Genomic DNA, 17376 nt, shown 5'->3' on the forward strand with positions numbered 1-17376 from the left:
CTCTAAACTTAAATCAAATCAACATTTATTTATTTTTATCAATGACAGCGACCCTTGGCAGCCGATACAGTTTTCTAAAAGTTAGTCAATTGGGTCGTACCTATCCCGAAAATATTAGTTTTGCTCGTCCAATTTCTAGGCCATCTTTATGAAGATCGATATCATTATTTTAGCGTCCGTAGTACAGCGGAAAACGCACTAGCGTAGCCTTTCCGAATGTTCAATGTTCCGGCCTAGCGCGCTCGCGTTGTCAAAAAAGAATGTTTCTGTTGCAGAAATGAGATAAGACGAAATTTTTCATCTTAAGGCAGGGTGTTGTTTGTCTTAGATTTAAGACAAAATTAAGCAAATTTTTTTGCTTAGATATATTGATAAATCTGATTTAAGGCAAAGTTAAGACCATTTTTTTGCTAAGCAAGTTTGATAAATCCGGCCCCAGAGCCATATATATAAAGAGTTACGACATTGGATTAAAGCCACGTGATATGCAGATCAAATTGTGTCAAACATTTCTCCGTAAATGCATGTAAAATATAGGAGCAACAAAATACTTTCAACTTTTTCTCATATTTAAAAAAATGTAATTGCACATTTTACGTTGAAATATCGACGTGCACAGCGTACAGAAGTACTTGCGGCAAAGAATATTGCGCGCGCGTGCGCTAGTACATTATAAAGTTCGATTGATTGATTTTGGAACAAAACATCCCATAACTACGTCCTATTAATAACAATAATAATATTGTAAGTTCACCGGCAACTAGTACTCAATGAACTTTTAAAATGAACGGCACCAACGAATTTACTGGCTCTTTGTTTTTTATTTATTTCCATATAATTCTAGCATATTTCAGCGTTATTTCAACTTCTTGTCTTTAGCCGTAAATTACTGAAATTAAACATTAACAACATAACAATAATAAGCAATGTAGAATAAATCTACAACGATTATCACGGCTTCAAAGAAATACCGCATTCCTAGTACAGAGTCCCAAATTGACCCTTGACCTTACATGCTCACTCAAGCGGAACGACAATATGGCCATCACATATTTCCTTGCAACGCACGTGCGATGAAATCATAGTACTTTAGGCAATAATACGGTGTCTATTCTAGGCTAAATTCTATATTAATAATAGTCAAATAAATTTCCGATACCCATCAATTACTTCTATAATGATTCTAACATTAGATGCATTATTCCATATCATGATAAATGGTTAAACAATAAAAGTATGAGCAATCTAAAACAATGAATAACTCTCAACTACTACTGGGGTGAAAACAATATCGCCGCCAGCCTCTCAATACGAGCGCAATCCAACAGAATGCTAGCTCCCGGTGAGAACTCCTTTGATATCATTATAATTAACATAAAGTAAAACAGAAAAACATAATGAACCATGTATTACCGGTTCTGGTGTCGTAACCTTTTTACAACTTATTATAACTCTAAAATCTCGCGAAGACATTCGTCGTCAACACATCACATTCTTTCATCATGTCTGCCCAAAGGACCGCTCCAAGAGTGAGGGCGCTATAACTTTAAACTACTGAAGTCAATTCAGTACATGGCTCCCTTAAATTGGCTTTAAATTTACTACAAGTTAACATGAAGAACTTATTCATAAATCATCAACTTTAACACTGAGAGCATGGCCTCAACTACGATACAATTACTGTGTTACTTCATACATAGGTTTTCGCATGAACAAATCTCCTTTACCGTAGTAATGACACATATAAACTTTCAAATGTGTAATCTAAACAAGTATATATATCTACATACAACAAACAGGTTTACAAATTAAAATGTCCAAAACAAATATCTGCTATAAAATTCTCCAAAGGCTCCTTGACGGGGACGATCCTTCAAACACAAAATAATTATAATCAATGCTTATGATTATATACTAAATTGAAAGTGACTGTCCTTGGGTAGACTGCCCTCGAGTCACTATAGGGCTTTATTCTGGCCCTTTCACTAACAATAGTTAATAACATTAAATCATAACTCATCTGAAAATGGCAACACAATAACAATAGGCGTGCATGGTGTCTCTATTCTTGGCTAGCAGGAACAAGTAACACTAACTTCGTGATCGGTCTTTCCAGAATGGATTTTCTACGTCCTACATACACAGACACCTTTCTCACAAATCCATCGCTACTTGGAATCGTTTCAACCACCTTTGCAAGTTCCCACTGGTTTATCGATAGGTTTTCATCATACAGCAAAACAACGTCACCTACTTTCATATTTCTTTCTTTTCTTGTCCACTTCTGTCTGTACTGCAGACTGGCAACATACTGCTTCCTCCATTTACACCAGAATACATCTGCTAGGTGCTGAACCCTTCTCCATTGTTTTCTGCTGAATTTGTCTGTGTGGCCAAATTTATCTGGTGGAGAATGACAGTGTTCTTCATTGTTAAAAGGTGAGCTGGAGTCAAGGGTTCTTGAGAGACATCTGTAGTCGTTGTCAGTGGCCTGCTATTAATCACAGCTTCAACCTCTGTCATGAAGGTTGTTAACATTTCATCGTTTAGCATACATGGATTTTGCATTAATAGCCCATCGAGCACACTCCTGACGGTTCGGATCATGCGCTCCCATGCGCCTCCCATGTGACTGGCAGTTGGTACATTAAAAACCCAATCACAGTTATAGTTCAGAATTTTAGAATTCAGCTCAGTCTGGTTCATTTCCTTTAAGGCTTCTTGTAGCTCCCTACAAGCTCCAACAAAGTTTGTGCCTCTGTCCGAACGCAATTGTCTAACAGCTCCTCTTCTGCACAGAAAACGTCTAAACGCATTCAGAAATGAATCCGTAGATAAAGAGTTGGCAACTTCAAGGTACACCGCTATGGAACATAAGCAGGTAAACAATACTCCGTAGCGTTTCGCCTCTTTTCGTCCATTTTTCACGCCAAACGGGCCGAAAAAGTCTACTCCACTATAAGTGAATGGAGGAGATGGTTCGAATCGATCTTGAGGTAAGTCTGCCATTCGTTGAATTTCAGTCTTTCGTCGAAGTCGCCTACACGTCACACCATCATGAATGTATCTGGACACCGCTGATACACCGCCAATGATCCAGTATCCCGCTGACCTGATGGCATTCAGTGTTATGCCACGGCCTTGATGATGGTTCTTATCGTGGTAATGTCTAACTAGCAGTCTGGTAACTTCGCACTTTGATGGTATTATAAGTGGGTGCTTAATTTCATCTGGGAGACTGCTTTTCTTCAAGCGCCCACCAACACGAAGCAATCCTTCTGCATCAGTCACTGGGTCTAATTTCTCCAGTTTCGATAAGTCGGCTAACTCGTTGTGTTGAGCTTCCTTAATTAATAATTTCTCAGCTTTTACCACATCTTCAACTGTCAATTCACTTGATCTCTTCCATCCTCTTAGTTTGTAGAAGAATACTAAACATCTTGCGAAAACTCTCCTTACCCTGTTCCAATTCGAGTTTCGCTGTAGGACTGCTGAAATTATGTCTGCCTTCACACGTACAGCAAACACTTTAACTTGTTTAACTTCGACGTCATCAGCAACAGGAGTGAAGTCTATATCTTCTGTGCGCAGTTCCTTCTCAAGCAGGAACTTGGGACCCTGCTACCACATTTCACAATCCCTCAGCTTCTCAATGTCCATACCTCTTGAGGCTATATCAGCTGGGTTGTTACTACTGGATACATAATTCCACTGTCCTGGTTGACTTCCGTTGCGTATTTGTTGTACCCTATTTGCAACAAATGTGTGAAATCTTCTCGCCTCATTATTAATGTAGCCAAGTACTACTTGGCTGTCCGTCCAAAAATATTCTGCCAGGTTCTCATACTCCAATTCATTTCTCAGAATAGCTGCAATTCTGACAGACAATGTAGCCGCAACTAATTCCATCCTTGGCATGGTCATGACCTTCAGTGGTGCTACCCGACACTTACTAAAGAGTAGACAGCATTTGACGTTGTCCTGATCATCGATCATTCTTAAATAGGAACATTGACCATAACCTACTTCGCTGGCGTCACTGAAATGATGCACTTCATATGTTTTGACGGTAGAAGGTTCACATGGCTTGTAGCATCTAGGAATATGTATATCCTTCAAGTACTCCAACTGCTTCTTCCAGCTAAGCCATTCCTTCAGTGTCTCCTAATCAATCTGATCGTCCCAGTTGGATCCTCCAGCACACACCCTTTGCAAAATGCGTTTTCCTACCAAAATGTATGGTCCCACGAAGCCTAAAGGGTCGAAAATGGCACTGACGGTTGATAGTATCCCCCGCCGAGTTGTTGGTTTTCCCATGTGTACGGATTCAAATGTAAATACGTCTTCGGTGGCATTCCATAAAATGCCTAACGTGCGTTCAGTAGGCAAGTTACTCAAATCTAATTTATCAACCTTCGTGGCTATGGACTCGGTTGGCAATGCTTGCAACACTTCTGGTGAGTTAGATGTAAATTTGTGTAATCGAAAGCCTCCATCTTTCAGCATTGCAGCAGTCCTTGTTATCAGGCTTATGGCTTCACCGGGAGTAGGAACGGAACTCAGGCCGTCATCAACATAGAACCCAGATTTCACAAACTTAGCTGCATCCTCTCCATACACATTCTCAAAAATGTCAGCCGCCTTCTTTAGGGAAAAGTTTGCACACCCAGGTGATGACTTAGCACCAAAAACATGTACCTTCATTCTGTACTCCATTGGTTCTTCATTTATGTTTCCATCCGGCCCCCACAGAAACCTTAAAAAGTTGCGGTCACTGGGTTTGACCAAGACCTGGTAAAACATGCCTTCAATATCCCCCAAAAGAGCAACATGTTCCTTCCTGAAGCGTAGGAGCACCCCTATCAGACTGTTAGTCATATTTGGTCCTTGGCTGAGCAGGTCATTTAGTGACACGCCTTGGTGTCTGGCAGCACAATCCAGTACCACCCTCAGCTTATCTGGTTTCCTGGGGTGGTAAACCTCATGATGTGGTATATACCACGCTGCTATTGCCTTCTCATTTTCGGGCACCTCCTCTGCTTGGCCTTCCTCTATTATTTTCTTCATGAACAACTTGTATTGTTCGGCATACTTGGGATTCTTCATCATTTTCCCTTTCAATTGTTCCAGTCTTCTCCTTGCTTGGAACTTGTTGTCAGGCAATATAGGATTTTCAACCTTGAATGGTAAAGGTATTTGAAACTTACCATTAACCATCTCAACACCATCATTCAATGTCTTAAGAAAACTTTCATCTTCAATAGACATAGACTGGGTCCGTTCAGCTTTTTCAATAAAATCGGCTTCAAACAGATCCAGTACTTCCTTGGTAGTTGTTTTAAATGAAAAGTGTGTTTTGTTGACTGTTTGCCTCTTGCTCAGCTTAGTTACGCCTAATATGCCCCATCCCAAGGAGGTCTTTACAGCATAGGGGTCATTGTCGTTTTCACCATGGAGTACTTCCTTTGGCATCAATGCTGTTGAACAATTATTTCATTTCATTTCATTTCATAATAACATTTATTTCCTTCATAATATACAAAATAAATAATATAATACACAAAATTCATGACGAGAAGAAAGATAGTTAAAACAATACAATTTTTTTTTCTCATCTTTAACATGAATAAAACAATATTATGAAGGAGGCACAATTTCTAAAAAGCAAAAGCTTGTGTTGAAAGTGCCTGAACAAAACAAAAAGTAACTAAAATCAAATTAGTAAATAATAGTAAATGGTATATAGGAATAAAGTAATTACCATGACGGAATATGAAAACAATAAAAAAACTGATACCTAGAATATAACTAGTTAATTAATTTACTTTTGTATTAGATATTGTTTAGTGTTAAAGACGAAGCTATGTTTGTTTGCAGAAGTTGTAATTTTGTTAGGAAGTGAGTTCCATATCTTGGGTCCAGTAAATCTAATATTATGTTGAAAAGAAGTCTTTTTATGTTTAGGAATATGAAGGTTATTGAGGATTCTTGTGGAATAGCCGTGAAATTCATAATTGGGAGAAAACATATCGCGTAAATGAGATGGAAGAAGAGCATTTTGGCTTTTGTAAATAAATAAACATTGTTGGAAAATATTAATATCTGTTAATTTTAATAATTTGAGAGAACGAAATAAAGGATCTGTACTAGTTCTAGGTGAAACATTCGAAATTATTCGAATGATTTTCTTTTGTAGTATTTGAAGTTTATTTAAATTAGATGGGAATGTGTTACACCAAACGATATTGCAATATAAAAGATATGGCAAAACAAGGGAGCAGTAGAGTGTTCGGAGAATATGATGTGGAAGAAAAGATGCCAGTCTACAAATTATACCAATATTTTTTGAGATTTTGTTTTCTGTCTCAATAACATGGGTTTTCCATGTCAGACGACTATCAATGGATACACCCAAAAATGTTGCATGATTGACCATGGGGAGAACAGAACCATTTAGTTTAATTTGCAATGGACCTAATTTAATCGGCATCGTACTACTTCTAAACAAAACATAGCTGCACTTTTTTAGATTTACAGAAAGGCTGTTTGCCAGAAACCATTCGGATACATTAATTAAACTTGTATTTACAGTGTTAAATAACGACTCTAAGTGTCGATTTTTACAGATTAGTGTTGTGTCATCTGCATATAAAAAGTAAGATAAAGATACTGACGAATTGTAAATATCATTCACATATAAAAGAAACAGAAGAGGACCTAGTAATGAACCTTGTGGTACTCCACAGGTAATAGGCAAATAGTCAGATTGGGAATCACAAAACTTGGTACATTGGTAGCGGTTAGATAAATAGCTCTTAAATAAATTGAGAGGAACACCGCGAATACCATAGTGATACAGTTTTGAAAGAAGAATGGGATGGTTAATGGTATCGAATGCTTTCGATAGATCGACAAAAACACCAATTGCAAACTCATCATTTTCAAATGCATCTATTATTTCATTGGACAAATCAATTAAGGCCATTGCGGTATCAAAATGTTTGCGAAATCCAAATTGCTTATTGAATAGAATATTATTTTTTTCCATAAAGGCATAGGTTCTATTATAGATAATTCTTTCTAATATTTTAGAAAATAGCGAAAGGACTGAGATCGGTCGGTAATTAGATAAAGTGTCCTTTTTTCCTGCTTTAAAGATGGGAGTAACTCTTGCCAATTTCAATTTATTTGGAAAAACTCCTTTTGTTAAAGACAGATTAAATATGTGACATAGAGGTTTAACCAAAAGGGAAATTGATTGTTTAATAACTTTTGGACTGAATTCATCAAGTCCTTGCGCTTTATTAGTTTTAAAACATTTGACAATATCTATAATTTCTGTATCAGACACTGGACACATAAATAAAGAGTTTAAAGTAGGTAAGGGCAAATACGTTTTAAAATCAGATTGATCGGTTGGCAATTTTTTTGAAAGAGTTGGTCCAATTTCGACAAAAAACTTATTGAATTCATTTGCGATTTGAGACGGGTCTTCAATGGATTCACCATTATTGCCTGTTAGAACAACTTTCGTATTCAAATTCGGAGACCTTTTAATCAAGGAGTTAATTACGCGCCAAGTACCTTTAATATCATGTTGACATTGAGTGAATCTGTTTTGATAGTATTCGGTTTTAACACGTTTAATAAGTGAATTTAAGGTATTACGGAATTTAGTGTATTTTATTTTATTATGATTGGTAGGATTATTTAGGTATTTAGCATATAACTTGTGTTTATATTTAGTAGATTGCAACAGACCATTTGACATCCAAGGTTTTAATTTTGTGTTTTTTTTACTTTGCGTAATCATTGGAAAATGTTTATTATATAAAAGTTTTAATTTAGTTTCAAAAGTATTATAAGCTTGATTAGGTTCTTGCAATAAGTTCACATCGTTCCATGTTATTACGCTAAGCTCTCGTTTAAATTGTTCGATGTTATTTTCATTAATTTTCCTAAAAGGTTTATTTGGAGGTCTACTGACTGCTTGATTATTTTTGTATGTTAAGGTAGATATAGAAAAAACAGGTAGGTGATCGGAAATATCGCAATAGAGCTGACCACTAGCGAGGTGTAAATCAGGCTGGTTGGTTAATATGTTATCAATAAGAGTAGCACTATTTGATGTTATCCTAGTAGGTCTAAGTATTAGCGGTAAATAAAAGTTGCTAAAAAGAGTGTTTACAAAATTGTTAGTTGTGGTTTCATAAGTATATTGCAAAATATCTATATTGAAATCACCCAACAGATATACCAGCTTATTTTCAGTTGAAAGAGTATGAAGTAGGTTATCTAGGATATCATTGAATGCATTGATATTCAAAGACGGAGCACGATAGATTGTTCCCACGATGATATTTTTCCCATGTATCTGTTCTATTTCAATAAATATCGATTCACATATTGATTCATCTGTTGTTAAATCATTACGGACAGTAACTGATACATTGTTTCGTACGTACAGGGCTACGCCACCACCCGCCTTAGATTTCCTATTTCTAGAAAAAATATTATAACCCGGCATATCTGTTAGGGGATTATTGTCAAACTGTAGCCAAGATTCAGTAATAGCAATAACATCAAAGTCAAATTCAAGAGTAAGAAGAAAACGTTTTAAAGAATCCATCTTGCCCAAGAGACTACGTGTATTAAAATGGATAGTAGACAAAATATTTTTATCATTGTTATGCTTAGAGAAATTCTCTGAGAATGTTTCTGGATCAAAATAATTAGATTCATTTAAACTAGCATAAACTTGAGAATGTGGATCAACATTTTCGTTAATATTCATGTTCTCGTATGCCACAAAGGGGTTAAATTTCACATCAGTTGTAGGGTTGGATTGGCACATTAATTATAGGTATCATAGATAATTTAAACATTAGGTAAAAGTTAACAATAATATAATAAAATAAAAAACTAAATATAACAATAATTAAACATAAAACAATTCTGTTTAGTGCTGCCGTATTACTAATACATAGGTAGCGTAAGCGTTGCACTCCCCGTGTATAAAACGGAGAATAATTCATTAGGTATGCAACCGGGTATGCAAAGGTATAATTTGCATAATGGTACGTAGCGGACATGCTTGGAATTTAAACAAGCAAAGCCAGGTTAAATATACTGACATTACAAAATGAAAGAAGGCAGAGAAAAAGAAACCATTCATATCCCAGTTCCTCAAAACACCGTAAAAGTTACTTGAATATATAGGGAGTCCCCGTAGAAGTTCGCCATTTACCAGCAGAGAATTTAAGTTTAGTTCCATTGTCATATAAAGCTTTAACTTGAAATTTCCATTTCTTCTTTTCTTTATAATCCACTAAGGTCAGATCATCTATCACGTAAAACTGTTTATCTTGTAAGGCAATATTCTTCTGTTTCATGACTTGAACTTTAGAGTTATAACTAAGTAGTTTAATTATGATGTGTCGGGGCCTCACCGGCAGTACAGGACCGACTCGATGTGCACGCTCTATCGTTGGTATTTCACTAAATTCAAAGTTATCTATTAGAATGTTCCTGGCCAAGACAACACAATCCTCACCTGATTCTTCTTTAAGTCCCACAATTCGAACGTTGTTACGTCGGCTGAAGCGTTCGGATTTGTTGGCCTCTAGTTCGAGCTTCGCAACCGTAGATGATAGTTTATCAACCGTTTGTTCGAGTTGACCAATCTTGTTAGCCTTGATAATATCGTTTTCTTCGAGTGCTGCGATTCTGTCCGAGTTAAATCCAATAGCTTGGTTCAAATCCTCTTTAATTTTTGCCTGCCCATCTAATAATGATTTTAGGGAAGCATGTACAAAATTGTTAAAGTCCACAGGGTTGGAACAAGCACTTTCAATATCGGCTGGGCGAGAGCGAGTCTTGGGTTTGGTGGCCATGATGCATACACGCCGTGTAAATTGTAGTCAAATGAGGAGCGCTCGCTATACACGTCTTATCCTGAGCACGTCATTGATTGAAATGGCCAATTATAAGACCGACATCAACATTCAGAAGAGGACTCAGCTCTTTCTTCATTCCTTGGAGATGTACCCAACCATTGGTTGCATCTGGTGTGGGGATTTGATGTCTGGACACTGGTATTTGATCTCGTGTGTATGCGGATGGTAACTGTATTGTCTTCTTTTCATTGAGGCCCTTTATCACCAAACCATCTATCTTTTTGGAAGTGACTGTCCCCTTCGTCAGCACAGTTGATATCTCTAACCTTATGTCTGCTCCTTTAGTATTCAATCCCTTGGCAAGAGCTTCCGCAATAAAACAGATATCTGATTGTTCATCTAGTAAAGCATATGTTATCTGCTGCTTATCCCCATACTTTATCCATACAGGGACTATGGATGAGCAGCATTGTTCATTGAATTGGGAGTTAGTACACAGGGGTGTGGACACCACCACAGGTATCTCCTTCTGGCTTGCCGCAACGAACAGATGTAATGTTGTCGGGTGATCCCCTTTGCAGACTTCGCATGTCATTCGATGCCTGCAATCTCTCCAAATGTGTCCCTTCTTTAGGCAACCTCTACAGAGCCCCTTTGTTCTTACTAGTCCATCTCTTTCTTTCAACTCCATTGACTTGAACTTATCACAAACACTAACGGCATGATCTTCACCGCAACAGAAACAACCCTTCCGCCTCGACTGGGTAGCTTGAGTGCTGTATGACCTGGTCTTGTCCGACTTCTCAGACTTATGGCTGTCCTTAGACTTCTGGGCAGATGTCACCTGGAACGACGGATCATTACAAATCTTTGCCTCCTTGGCAATAAAATCAACGAATACCTTAAATGGCGGAAAGGAAACGTCTTTATCTGCCTTGTATTTAGAACCAGCGCCACCTTTCTTGCAGTCGGTATGACAGCTTTGCTACTGCGATGTTCACTCCCCTGGCTGTGTCAAAGACTGCTAGCCCTGGCAGCCGCTTGTCCCTTTTTGCTGCTTCGATTTCACGTAGGAGATCTGGCATCTCCTTCATCTGCTTGTTTTCTTTAATTTTCGGGAATGTTTCCAACTTGCTAAGAAGTACACTCTCGAATTAACTCTGAAGCTCCATAATCTTCGTCCAGTCGCTCCCACATGGCCTTGAGTCCCTCTTCAGAATTGTCTAAATGGACAGCTTTCAATCTTAATATTGCCTTGTGGGATTCTTCACCCAACCACTTCATCAGCAGATCTGATTCTTCCCTGGCATTCAAGGACAGCTCTTTAGTAATAGCCTTGAATGTCGCCTTCCATGTTCTATAATTGATTGGGTCATCATCAAATTTAATAAGTCCATTGCTTATTAAATCCTTTTTCATCAGAAACTTGGCGATGTTTGATTTATCTTCATCACCATCATCAGGCTTGTTCGCAGCTACTTGCGACTCCTGTCTATTTAGTTCGGCTAGATATTTTCTGCCTATCTGTAACCCTTGGGTGAACTCCATCAGTACAGATTCCATGTATTTCTCTGCTTCTTCGAATTCTGGGTCATCTTCAATAATTGCTACAAGAGCATCATGTACATGCTCAACTGCAGTTGAGGCACGATTAAGTCGTTCAAGCGCATGCTCTACAACCTCCTTCTCACTTTCATCCACTGTTGCTGCCTTGAGTACAATAAGAGCTCTGGTAAAGGCTCCCTTCTTAACCCTTCTGGCATGCTTCAGTTTGTCTATTTGCTCCGCCGTATCAGCAGGCATCTTTATCATCGTACTGTCAGGCTTGGTTGACAGTATCTGTAATCAGGTTGCTTTAACAGCCGTAATTTACTGTAAGTTCACCGGTAACTAGTACTCAATGAACTTTTTAAATGAACGGCACCAACGAATTTACTGGCTCTTTGTTTTTTATTTCTTTCCATATAATTCTAGCATATTTCAGCGTTATTTCAACTTCTTGTCTTTAACATTAACAACATAACAATAATAAGCAATGTAGAATAAATCTACAATCAACGATTATCACGGCTTCAAAGAAATACCGCATTCCTAGTACAGAGTCCCAAATTGACCCTTGACCTTACATGCTCACTGAAGCGGAATGACAATATGGCCATCACATATTTCCTTGCAACGCATGTGCGATGAAATCATAGTACTTTAGGCAATAATACGGTGTCTATTCTAGGCTAAATTCTATATTAATAATAGTCAAATAAATTTCCGATACGCATCAATTACTTCTATAATGATTCTAACATTAGATGCATTATTCCATACCATGATAAATGGTTAAATAATAAAAGTATGAGCAATCTAAAACAATGAATAACTCTCAACTACTACTGGGGTGAAAACAATATCGCCGCCAGCCTCTCAATACGAGCGCAATCCAACAGAATGCTAGCTCCAGGTGAGAACTTATACTCCTTTGATATCATTATAATTAACATAAAGTAAAACAGAAAAACATAATGAACCATGTATTACCGGTTCTGGTGTCGTAACCTTTTTACAACTTATTATAACTCTAAATCTTGCGAAGACATTCGTCGTCAACGCATCACATTCTTTCATCATGTCTGCCCAAAGGACCGCTCCAAGAGTGAGGGCGCTATAACTTTAAACTACTGAAGTCAATTCAGTACAAATATTTTCAATTCATAATGCATGCTTTGATGAATAAATAAAATAATAAAGTGTCGTGGATATATTTGTTAATATACTGAAAACGGTATGAACAATATTAAAATAATAAAGGCAAATTATTACAAATGAAATGATGAACGAATCTCTGAAAGAGCCATATACTGTATAAAAAGAGGGGTGAATTTGTGCGTTTTTTATATTGGTTCAAGTTTTGATGTATCCTGACTTGCATGTAGGCCCTAGCATTTATTCTTTTGTTATAATAGACACAATATATATATATATGTTACCAATTAATACCATTAATAAAATTAATTACTAAAATAAAAACGGAATATAAGCGTTATTTCATAGACAAAAAAATCTAAAAATAATGCATGAACTACAGGAAAACGCTATACAAAATAGACGCGCGCGCCCTCAGCGTGCGAATTCTTTGACACAACAATGGCATCTAATTTTAATGTCGTAAATCTTTATATATATATGGCTCTGACAAGGACGGCGCGCGTGCACTACTGCTGCACGTTATGCCAAGTTTGTCACGATATTCTATCAACATCTTATTTTACGAATATCTCGGACATTAATTTAAACTATTAACTATATCAATCAAATCAGTAGTATAACTAGAACATTATTACTACTTACAATTATAATCAATAAACTTCATTAAACATAACAAATACTACATAGATTTCTTCACTTCGAAATTTGCAAACATCCTCGCAATAAAAACTGACTTTACCGGGGTGAATCGGTTAACCTCTCTCCTTAGCCAGAAATTGTTCCAATAATTGTTAACAAAATTTATTTAGCGTAACGCCCGTTATATAGGCTTTATAACTACATTGCAAAGAACTTATGCTACATTGTTATAATATATCTTTCTACAATTTAAAGTGTAATGCCGATGTTCATTCCTGTTTTATTTTTTCATTCTTAGTGTGTACAAAATCGGCGTATCGACTATGCCACCTGTATTTTAACAATTGGAATGCCAATTATTCGTTTAGGTGACTATAACCTTATGTTACGTTTTTATTCTTATACTCTAGCATTATTACCATTCAGAGAGGTGAGTCGATAAGGTAGGGTTAAGTACAAGAAAAGCCCGGATGTGGTCGTGGATTACTTCAGTTCACTTCCATTTGTAATAACATTTATATTATGTGATGATTTATGTAGGCTATATAACTATATATTGTTATATCTTTCTAAAAATGTAGTGTAGGCTCTACGTTTATTCGTTTTTCTTCTTGCGTGCAAAATCGTACATCGGTTATGCCACCTGTAATTTAACAATGGGAATGCGAATCATTACTGTAACCTTATGCTACGTTTTTATATTCTAGGCGTACTCTAGCCATGGAGGTATAAAGTTAATACAACTTTTGAACCACACATTTCGATACCTTACCTTCAACAATTATGTGGAGTGGACAGTATAAACATTGGCTGTGTATAGTCCCATGGAGGTAATAAATAAATAAATAAATAAATAAATAGTTTTTTACCTCCATGCTCTAGCCCTGTCCGTCCCAACACAATCCCATGTTATACATGAGGTTAGAACGTAGTATTCTTCTTTATTCTACTAATCCGCCGAATATTTACCAGCTTATACAGAATCGATCTTAATTATAATTACGGCTACCCTTTGACGCCTATCATTGTTTTTCTAATTTGTAATCAAAAAGTATGTGCATTTTACTTTGCAGTGTTTACATCAGTTTACATGAGGGATACTGTACCTACAATTCCCATTGTATCATGAAGGATACTGTACCTACAATTCCCATTGTATCATCGTATTCGAGATTGTCAACGTTACACCACCCGGTGTATAATAAGTTTATTGATCAGTATAGTAACGTAACGTAACTGTTATAAAACGTCACACGCCTTAACAGTTTGTCCCCATATACTGTAGCTTATGTTGTTTTTAATTTTTGTCTATCCAATCCAAGTACACCTTTGTAATGAAAGTCCTACAGTTAAATAAATGTTAATGTATAGCCCATGATGGAGTAATTTATAGTTATTCATAAGCTTCCTAATTCTACATGAATACAGTCAAGATAAAAGCGTCAACTTGTATATCTTATTTGTTTTGCGTAAGCCATATTTGCATTGTATTTCAGTAATAAACGGCTACTACCTTAAAATGGATATGAAAGGGTTCCTAGCAATATCATTTTATTGGCTCAACGTGTAGATCAATCAGTTTTAAGCTTGCCATAGTCATACTTAATGTTTTGGAGGACGACAACGCCCTCAAAACGCCCCTGAGAAACCTGTGAAAAACTTTTTGTGACGTCACTAAAAGTTATTTTTGTATTACAGAGATAGGAATTTAGCAGTAAATCATTGATTGATGCAAAAGCATGGTAGTAATTACTTATCGCTTTGATATTTTTATTCTTGGATAAGTATGTTAGCCTAATCGAATAAAATTAATTCATATTATCAACCATGTTTTTTTTTTAAACGGATTTTAATTTCGTTTTTCAAGGCCACCTTTTACGAAATTCATAGCCAAATACCTATCTTGCTGGTGGGTACACGGAGTTATTTTGCGCATGCGTGAGAATCACAGAGTCGACCACCTTGGCCTCTCTCTCGACCCTCCTCTCGCGAGCGATGTTTATTTCGCTATTTATTATACATGTATTATTGAAACATTCATTTTATTACTGTTTCGTTGTAATTAACTGAAATTGATGGAAATTCGTCCACATCGTCTTGTTAACACGGGTGTTAACATCGTTTTGAAGAAACGGTTGGACGAGTAAATGGTGTTTGACAATGCCATGGCCTGGAGCTAGCTAGGCCTTTTTAGTAGTGATGACTGCTGGATACGGTGTTTAGTCGCCCGGCCAGAGGTGAGCTGAGAGCGTATGCTCCTTGATGTATCGTTGAGGGTGTTAATGGTAGGCACAATTGTGTTACTGTATTATGTATATACACATTATTTATAAGTACGTTTATTAATATTGTTGTGTGCTGTAGTGTCCTGACTAACGCATTATTAAAATATTTTTTTGTTATTACATGCCGCCCTAGCTAGGCTAGGCAACACTGAATACTAAATACAGTATTAATTATGATTCCCAATAAAATGAATAGAGGTGGATTTTCTCTAATGTAATAATAAAGGTTATAACAGGCCAGGCCTAGTTAGGGGTATTTCAGCTTGTATCATATACAGTACAGTATACAGTAAATAAACAATTCATTTGTATTTTTACCTACCTACAGGTCTATAATTGGAGTGCAACTATGATAATTGATGGACAGGATAAGCAAATGTATTTATTGATTGGAATGGAAGCGCAAATGTTAGAGTCAAATTATAATATTAAGGTAACAGATACTGAGCATTGCTATTTTAAACTATTGATCAAACCTACATAATACATTATACTAAATTATTATTTTGTTTTGAGGGCAGATAAACATGTGCTTATTCATTTTCCTTTTTTCAGGTGAATAGAAAGATGCCCAGCGTACTTTATAATAGATGCTACTTGGATCATGCTTGCACGATACATTTATGCAGTATACTAAGACACCAAGTATAGAATGAGCACAGACAATTAAAATTACAGAACTAAATATTTATGAAGAATAGTAAAATATGCATAATAGAATTCTTTAGACGCGAGTGCTAGGGTTACAGTCATACTGTAACTATGGTAATGTACTACCAGACAGTACATATAGTGTTTGTTTTTAATCATCTAAATGGGTCTGGGTATATAAACAAATAAACCACTACTGTACTTCTTTTTTTATTTATTTAGCCAAATACTATGTACAATGGACATTTATGAAAGAATCCATCTCTTGAATATGATGGAGCTGGCTGGTGTTGATAGAATTAAAATGTATCACTCAGGTCTCAAAAGTAATTTATGTCCCGTTTGTAAAATCCTGCTTGTTCCAAACTCATTATGATACATTTGTTCAATAAAATTCATTCCACACACTATTTCTGCCATATAATTTGATGTTTACAATTTTATTACTAGTACTATTACAGTTCTTCAAAGCCATCTCATGTACTGTTGATTCCATAAATCTGCAAAGATAAGACCAATAAATGGATGGAAATGTACTATTATTTTTATTCAATCCTACCTCTAGGCCCTATACTATAGTATTATATTTTATGACTTGGTAACAAACAGAAAGAGGTTATTATTTAATTACACTACAGTTACTAACTAAACTATAATAATCCTCTCTGCCTCACCTCTGCTCTACTTTAATATTAGTATTATTATATTACTATATTAGTCAATAACAAAAGTCAGATCCAAAAACAAGTTCAACACAAGCTTACCTTTTTTATTTACGTCGCCTTTTACATACGACGTTCGTCGGTGGACCGGCGACTACTACTCTCTTGTACTGTAGGCCATGGAGTAACTCCATGTGTAGGCCTAGCCTACTACTAGCAAATTTAGAAGAAACTATAGTCTACTAGACCTAGCCTAATTTGTAGTCTGCGTGAGTGGTTTAGTGTGAGAAGTACAAATACACACTTTCTTCTTTTCACGTACAATCTTTGCAGACATAACTTTTTATTGATTTGTGAAATATCGATATTTTCTACGACTGCAGCAACAGGGAGCTTGCAACACACGCGATTCTCGTGTAGAATGGGTTTGTTTATTTTGTTTACACCACACAGTCCGCGAACGAGACAAGGCGGTGATTGGACTGTATTAAAATTCATTAACCAATCACAAAACGACTGCTGCCGTGGCTACAACCCCGGGTG

The 17376-nt window shown here is 36.5% G+C and overlaps 2 long non-coding RNA genes across 2 annotated transcripts in view; one reads left to right on the forward strand and one right to left on the reverse strand.

Annotated features, from left to right (window-relative positions):
• Positions 1-17376, reverse strand: part of LOC140059414 (uncharacterized) — a 43832-nt gene that overhangs the window by 13841 nt on the left and 12615 nt on the right. The gene's annotated exons all lie outside the window — the stretch shown is intronic.
• On the forward strand, positions 15240-16390 carry LOC140059108 (uncharacterized). Its single transcript, XR_011847112.1, has 3 exons — positions 15240-15520; positions 15849-15953; positions 16076-16390. It is a non-coding gene; the product is annotated as an uncharacterized lncRNA (long non-coding RNA).

Source organism: Antedon mediterranea, chromosome 9 (assembly GCF_964355755.1).
Source record: "Antedon mediterranea chromosome 9, ecAntMedi1.1, whole genome shotgun sequence".
Taxonomy (NCBI): domain Eukaryota; kingdom Metazoa; phylum Echinodermata; class Crinoidea; order Comatulida; family Antedonidae; genus Antedon; species Antedon mediterranea.